The following is an 8633-nucleotide window of genomic DNA, read 5'->3' on the forward strand; positions in this document are numbered from 1 at the left end:
AATTCTGGATATAAGTCCCTTATATGATATGTTATTACCGAATACTTTTTCCCAGTCAGTGGCTTCCCTTTTTACCCTACTGGAGAAGTTTTTGGATGTGCATAAATTAGAGGTTCTAACTCTAGAAGTAGGCCACTGAAGCTCCCTTTAAAAAAAATGCTTAAAACAAACAAACAAAAAAAGATGCCTTACATATTCAGCAAATGTCTGGAGAGGTTCTCTGGAAAGTGCCCCATCTAGGCGGGGTTGTGCAAATGAGACATAGCGCTCAGCCTTCCAGGGTGAACTCCTTCCAGAGGCTTCAGGGCCGGTGGGTATCACATAGCATGGAACAGGGGTAGTCTGTGTCGATGCTGGTTTGAGTCCTGTCCAGACCGGAGGTCCCTACTTCCTCTAGCAGAAGGCCATGTTGTGGCTGGAGGATCGGGGGCTGAGCCTGCTTAAGGAATCATCACATTAAGCAATTCTGCCTGGAAAGAAACTTAACAGGAACCAAGTGTTCACTGCAGAAGTGTGTGGGTGCAGGATATTAAGGGAAACATCTGCCTTGTTTCATAGGGTTTTCAAAGGCCAGTTATTTCATAAGTGGATGGTCAGCCCTTGCCAGTCCCAATCTAAAAGCTTCCCTGTAACCAGTCCATCACAGGTGACCTGCTGGTTTAAAAATACTGGTCACACAGCTTCCAGCATCCCAGCACCCAGTTAGTTACCCCAGTACAGCAACTGACAGAGAAGGACTATTCGCAAGAGCAAACAAGGAGCACACAAACATCCACATCCACAAACGATAAAGTAAGGAACACCACGCAGGCCATTTCTCTCAACATGACAAACTGGCAGACCAATGCTGTACCCCTAACAACAAACCCTACAAACAAGCGAGCAAGCGAGTGGATCTCAAGCAGAATCCTCCTGAGTCTGCTGACTTCTCCCAGCAAAGATGGTCCTGGTCACTCTGGCTGGCTGCTTCTGGTCACAAGATGACCCCAGCCACCCTCCGATGGCCCCGTTGTCTGGCTGGTGGCTGCTCCCAGATGGCACATTGTTTTCTGGGAAAGGGACATCATTCTTGGAAAGGTGGAAAGTTATTTAAAGAAAGATCCTCAACTAAATGGGTTGACACACTGGCTGGAGCAGTGGGCTCATGTACATCAGAAATGATTGGTGGGGGGGAGGTGTACAGGATATAGGACAAGGTTCAGATCTGTCAGAAGATCGCTATGAGTCTTACCCGATGACGCTTAACAACAAATCTGCCTTGTGATTTTCTGCTCTCAGATCTGGTTCTGGCTGCCCTGTCTCAAACCCATAATGCACTGTGGCGCGGGACTTCCTGGGGCAGTTCACTCTGTCCTGTGTGGCTGCTCCAAATTGGAACCTATTGACAGCAGTCTGTTTATCTTCGGTTTGGGTTTCAGTGCATCACAATGTGTTACTCCCAACCACTCCCAAGGGATGCAGTGGTGCCCATTTTGCAGGTGGGAAAACCAAGGCTCAGAACCAGGTGACTGCGGAGTCCAAGCATCTATTTGTCAGTCTCTGGGAGACCCAAGAGCCTGCCTGGCATCTTTCAGCTTTTGTAAAGTCTGGGGACATTTGGGGATGACTAGCAGTCATTTCTCTGTTAGATGCAGCTTGTCAACCAGTATGAGGGGCTCTGTCTAGCTCTGCAGGACAGCAGGCCTCTGTCCTCTGGAGATGGCCACTCCCCCTCCCTTCTTCCACTCCATGAACCCCAGAGCCCCTCTTTTCTGGAGTTGAGTGGTGGGTTCAGGGGTGGCTGAGCTCTGGGAGTCCCTCTGGGAGGGAGCCATTCACAGAGGGTGGGCAGGCTCTGGTGGTGGAAACCTGTCTGCATCCTCACCTTCCAAGGCCACCCCCAACTCTTCCCTGCTTATCTCCCTCTCAGCTCCCCCAAAAGCTCTGGGATCCACCTGACTAATTGGACCTTCTCACCTAAAACTCCTCCTGTCACCTCCTCCCTGGACCCTGTCCTGGTGTTCTGTCCTCCTGACTGCAGTGAGAACAGTATCCAGAGTCCCCAAAGCCTAGCTGAGCTGGTGGCACTAAGGCAGACATGGTGTCCATGTTAAAGTGACCAGAACTGCTGGTTGACCAGAGGGCAAAGCTGGGGATGTCAGATCCACAGGATGACTCTCAGAGGGACTGGGGGGGGGGGCTGGATGCACCAGGAGCATATAGGCAGCCTCCTGGGGAGCTTAGTCCTGTCCATCTGAGATTCCAACACAGAGCACCCTTCCATCTCCTCAGCATGGATTCTGTATTTGACTTTGTTCTTGGGGTAAGGTGGTGGTGATTCTTTGTCAGCTGATGGGAGAGAGAGGAAGAGATTATAGGCTCATGGGAAGGGGTGGAGTCCCCCTTCCACTCACAGCTGCACCAGCACCTCTCATGCTGGGAGGAGGGAGAGATCCACTGAAGCAATGGGATCCCTGGCACCATGAAACCACAGTCCCTGCACAGAGCCTTCAGTTCTCACCCTCCTGAGGGCTGTGAACTTCAACAGCTTGTGCGATGTGACCAGCGGAGGGAGAGGGCAGGGTCTTGGGGTCACAGGATGAGTCCAGGTTGAAATCCCTACTGCCACACAGTCCCTCCCACTCCTGGTGCACCCCCAGGAATGGGCTCTTGTGCTCAATCTGAGGGACCCCTGGCTCTGGCTCCCCCAAACCCTGATGAGCTCTGTGGTCAGTGGAGAATGTGCCCGGAGACAGGCCACAGGAAGCAAGGCCCTGGGACACAGCACAAAGGGACTGAGGGAGCCGCCGTTCCCCAAACCTGGTTGGACCTAATGAGGAACTTAAAGGAGGGGGGCTGCTGAGCTCCTCAGGATGCCAACACAGCAGAGGATGTGGGCATGGGACTGGTGTCTTTTGTGGGGGCTAATTATCAATTTGTTAAGGGCAGGAGGGAGTGCTGGACAGCAACATGGGGCACCCTCTGAGAGCTGGCTGGAAGCAGGCTCTCAGTTCTCCATGCCCCAACCCCAAGAGACCCCACCACACCCCGGCCACCCTTTGCCCCGCCGGTCTGGCTCCTGTTCCGGCTGGAATAACCAGCCTGGTGCAGGGTGCCCAGCAACCAACAGGTGGGCCGGAGCCACTTCCGAGCGCTGATGGGTGCATGAGATCAAGGGCTCCCACCAAGAGATGAGGGCAACAAACAGAAGGGAAGTGGCCCTCAGTGTGGGGAGGTCAGAGCCTTGAGGGGCCTCATGAAACCCACACATGGAGACTCAGCCCCTCTGGAGGGGCAGGAAGGTGGGCTGGCCATCTCGTTCAACTTCTCATAAAATATCAATCAGCAAATGAGGGAGTGCCAAGCACAGGCCAGGCACAGGGACTGAGCAGGCACATGTCCCGGGGAGACTCTCTGGGCAGCCTGAACTCTGGGGTGTGGCTCCTCAGACACACCCAGCACCAGCTGGGGAGACAAGAGGCAAGACCATGGGCAAGGTCCAAATAGGGCCCAGCCAGGCCATTCAGGCTGCTCAGTCCTGAGAGGGACACCCCTGAATGTCACATCATGAGACCATATGTCAGTGGAAACACAGCCCTTGGCAGGGACAGATCTGGTCAGGGACGGATCCTAGCAGGGAAATCTTTTTCCTTCGGATCTGACAAACTCCAAGCCCTTCGTGACCAAGTTCCCAGAGAATCAGGGGTGGAACTGCTGGGACTCAAGATGAGGCAAGGGTGTCCTTCACCCCAGTTTATTTCTTTGTACAAACCAAGCGCACACTGAGGGGGGAGTAGGGAATATGTAAATTCCTGAGACGCCCCCTCATTGAGACCTATCAAAAGCAGTGAAAGAGCCCCAAGAAAGAGCTGTAAACACAGAAATTGGGGGTTCTAGTCTCTCCAGTCTGGAGATGTGGTTGCTGATCCACATCCAAGTGGCAACCTCGAATCACCAACTTTGGGCTTAGATTTAATCGTTAGGAATGTATTACTAAAAACACACGAGCCCCACTACTGTCATGTCGATCTGTCTCATAAGGGTCTGTAGGATTTCCCCGGATGTAATCTCTACAGGCGCAGACTGTCCTCTCTTTCTCCAGAGGAGCAGCTGGTGAATTCAAACCATGGGCCTTTCAGTTTAAAATCCACTATGCCATCACCGTTAGCCATGGTATCGGCTCCATGTCAATGATTTCATCTTATCTACATCCACAGTCAACACCATTGGTATCAGCAGTCAGGAGATTAGGAGACATATGTTGTTGTCGTTATGTGCCATTGAGTCACCTGCGACTCTTTTTTTTTTCTATAATTATATTTTATTAATTTTCATAAACATTTACAGAGATTTTGGGCTTCCACTCATTCATTGCTGCACCACTCTCTCCACCCTCCTCCCAGTTTGTTCTTGTCCAAATACCACAGTGCTTGTCAAAGCCAGTTCTGATTAATCTTCTTTGTCAGTGTATCCTTTGCCATTCCCTATAACTCCTCCCTGAGAGAGACTTCACCCTGAGTCATAAGGAAAAGGGGACGGTGTATTCTCTTAGCTACTTCCTGCTGAAAAGGGACGCTGTGGGTTTCAGGGTGAAGATCTTCTCTCACTACTCTAAAGGGCCCCTTTGGCAGTAGGAAACACATAGACTATTATGGAGATTGATTTTGGAATTCAGATGCACTCTTATTGATTGTGCTTGGCTGTACATGTACATATCCGACTCTTAACGACCCTACACACAACAGCTCTAAACCCTGCCCTATTCTGAATCAGTCTGTCTCCAACACACCTGCCCCCATGACCCCATTTACTGAATCAAACCATCTCATCCAGGGTCTTCCTCTCCTGCGCTGTCCCTCCACCCTCCCGAGTATGATGTTCTTCTCCAAGGATTGATCCCTCCTGACTGCAAAGTATGTGAGACAGAGTTTCAAAATCGATGCCTCCAAGGAGCAGCTTGGTTTTATCCTCTCCAGGTCGGACCTGATTGTTCTTTCAGTGGTCCGTAGATGTTCAGTACTATTCTCCAGCACCACAACTCAAAGGCATCATTTCGTCTTCTGTCACCCTTAGTCATTGTCCAACTCTCTGAAGCATAGGAAGTAATTACGAAGAATCGAGCACACCTTAGTTTCTAGACTGACACCATTGCTTTTCAGAACTTTGGAGAAGACCCTGACAAACATACAGCACTAGGAAGGTTGGCTCTCAGGGACCTCTCCAAAGTACTGAGGAGTAATGATGTCAGTGTAAACACTAAGGTATACCTCATCCAGGATATGATAATTGAAAAAATTATTTGCTATACTTCTGAGAGCTGGGCAATTAGTAAGGCTATCAGAAGAAGAATTCATGCCTTTGAGATGTGGTGTTGGAGGAAAGTACTGTATATCCCATGTTGTTGTTTGTTGTTATGTGCCATCAAAGCGACCCTGTGTATAACAGCTCTGATCCCTGCTCTATCCTGAGCCAACCTTATCGTCTCTGACACACCATTACAAGAGTCAATCCATCTCAAAGGCTTTCTTCTCTTGCACTGCCCCTCCACACTCTCAAACATGATGTCTCTCTCCATGAACTGATCCCTCCTTGAGACATGTCCAAAGTATGTCAGAGGGAGCTTCAGAATCCTTGTCTCCAAGGAGCAGCCTGGTTTCACCTGCTCTGGGACAAACCTGTTTGTTCTCCTAACAGTGCATTGTATATTCAATACTCTTCTCCAGCACCACAGCTCAAAGACATCAATTCGCTATCATCCCTAGTCATTGTCCAGTTATCTGGTGCATAGCAAGACTGCCAAAAGAAAAGAGTGATGTCTTAGAGAAAGTACAATCAAGAGCTCTTTAGAGGCAAGGATGGTGAAGTTCATCTCTCCTCCTGCTTTGGCCATCTTGTTAGAAAAGGCTATGCCTTGGAATGGGACAGCATGCTTGGAAAGGTGAAGAGTCAGGGAAAGAGAGGAAGATCCTTAAGAGATGTATTGATCCAGTGACTGCAGCAATGGGCTCAAGTGTATCACAGATGATGATGGCACAGGATAGGCAGGGTTCACGTCTGTTGTTCACTGGGTTGCTCTGAGTCATACTCAACAGAACTTCACAACAACAACATGGAGTCTGTTGGATTCCTGGTTCCCCAACATGTATCAGCAGAACTGAGCTCCACAGAATTGTCAAAGAACAGATTTTCAGAAGTGGATTGCCAGGCCTTTCTTCCAAGTGCCTCTGGATGCACTCCAATCTCCAGGGTCTTGGTGAGTGAATTCACCCAAAGCATCACTCTCCTGGGGACTCCTGTAAGAAGAGACTGAGTCCATAAGGGCAGATGCAGTATTAGAGTCAGAAGTCTGGGCTCCGTGCATTTATTCGTTTATAGATTTAGTCAAATGCGATAATGATTACCCATGGTTAGACAGTATTTGGTGGAGCTCTCTGATTACAACAAGCAGGAGTGGCATCCACTTCCAAAATAGCTTACTTTTGGAAACTATGAATGTGGAGAAACGATGAAAGTTATACAAGTGTCCAGGTCTTTTGTTCATAGTGTTGCTATGAGTCGTCTACATCTAGATGGCTATTAACAACAACATTTGTTTATTGTGCTGAGCACACAGCAAGGACCACACATCAATCATTCCCAGAGAAGGGACATCACTTGTCTTGTTGGCAGGAGTCTGCAAAGCTTGGGTGGCAGTCAGGAAGTGGTCGACGTCCTGCACTGGGGACATCGTCAGGGTGGAGTCCATGATAGTCAGGTGTGCAGACACTGGGAGAACTGGAAGGGCTGTGAAACCAGGGTGTGAAGAGCTGGTGGGATGCTGGGGCCCTTATGTGGCCATGGTGGAGGGAGCAGTGAAGCAATGTCTCCAAGGGATGAGGGTCTGGGCTGGGGACCAAGGCTCCCAGTGCCTCCCACAGTCTGAGAGCAACAAGAACGTGCTAAAGAAAGACCTTCTTTTTATGGAAAACTCTGCTCACCAGGCTGTGAGCAGCATGGACCATCTGCTCTGAGGGACGATACCCTCATCTAGTCCCGGGGGCCTGGGGCCTGTGCTGGCCTGTGTCCCTATGTCCCTGGGAAGCGGTCATCCCATCCTCATGGTGCACCTGTTAGTACAAGCACCCAAACCCCAGGGGGATCCAGGGAGCCCACTCCCCTCCCCCAGTCACCCCTGATCATGGTCACTCCAGCCAGCTCTGTGGAGAAGTGGGTGGGAGCTGGCTATTCCCAGCAAAGGTGGCCTGCCAGAGGGCTGCTCTCCTGGACCTTTTGCTGGCTCTAGTGCTGGTTGAGTGGAACAGAGTCTGTGAGACTCATAGTGGGACTTTCTTGGTGTCCTAGGAGCCACCAAGGGGGAAAGGGAGGAAGGGCTGGGAGCAGCTAGCGGTGAGAGGACAGGGCTGTGGTGTGTCCCAAGGAGGACGGCCAGAGGAGGCCTGCCACATAGCAGTTCTGAGCAGACCCTTTCTAGACCGTCCTGAGCCTGCCGAGTGGGGCTCAGACCACTTCCATCACTTCTGATGGTCTTGGGAGATTCCAAGAGGACCAAGATGTCCACTGAGGACCATGTGCAAGCTGAACCGCTGACACATCCACCTCGCTGGTGTTTGCCTCCCCTTTAAAGAGAGCCTCGCCCACTTTAAGTGTACAGGCTGCCACTTACATTCACGCTCATACTAATACACACTCACATGTACTTAGAGACACACGCAGATTGATACATACACTAGTACACACATGCTCACTCACACATGTTCACACTGGTACACATGCCTACTCACTGATGTACATTCACTCACCGACACATGCTCACACTTGTTCACACTGATGCACACTCACGCCACTCATGACTATTCACACTGATATCTACTCGTACAACATACTCATGCATATTCACATGGTTGCACGCTCATGCCACTCACACTCACACATGGATGGATGCACGTTCATGTTGCTCACGGATGTTCACACTCATTCACATGGATACACGCTCACATCATGCTCATTCACATGGACACATGCTCGCTCATGCTCATTCACATGGATGCACACTCACACTCATTCACGTGGATGCACACTCAAGTGGCTCACACATACTCACGCCGCACACACTCATTCACATTGATGCACCAATGCCACTCATACTTATTCACATGGACACACACTCACAGCTTACACTAATGCACACCAGTTCACATCTACACACTCACACATGCCATGTTCACACACCTCTTCATATTCAACATGCTCATCCTCTGCACTCACTAACATATATTCACACTTACAAATCCCCATTCATACAGTCACATACCCATTCACATGTCCACATCCACAGTATCCACACTCAAGTTCACTGGTGTGCACATTCATCACACATGCTCAGCTCACATCCACTTACACATGCTCGTATGCATATACATACTTGTAGACACACTCACGCACTCACACCAATTCACAATACACTCACATCCATAAGCACACATGCACCAACATCCACAGCTGCACACTCACACATCACTTTCACAGACATGCTCATTCATACTCCCCCCCACACACACACAGGGGCACAGGCCTTCTCATGTTTGTCCTCCCCATGGGGACATTGGCTGGCACCACCCTGGTAAGGAAGCTGGTGACATTGAATCAATTGGGAG

Source organism: Elephantulus edwardii, unplaced genomic scaffold (genome assembly GCF_000299155.1).
Source record: "Elephantulus edwardii isolate Elephantulus edwardi_28Jun2011 unplaced genomic scaffold, EleEdw1.0 scaffold00209, whole genome shotgun sequence".
NCBI classification, from domain to species: Eukaryota; Metazoa; Chordata; class Mammalia; order Macroscelidea; family Macroscelididae; genus Elephantulus; species Elephantulus edwardii.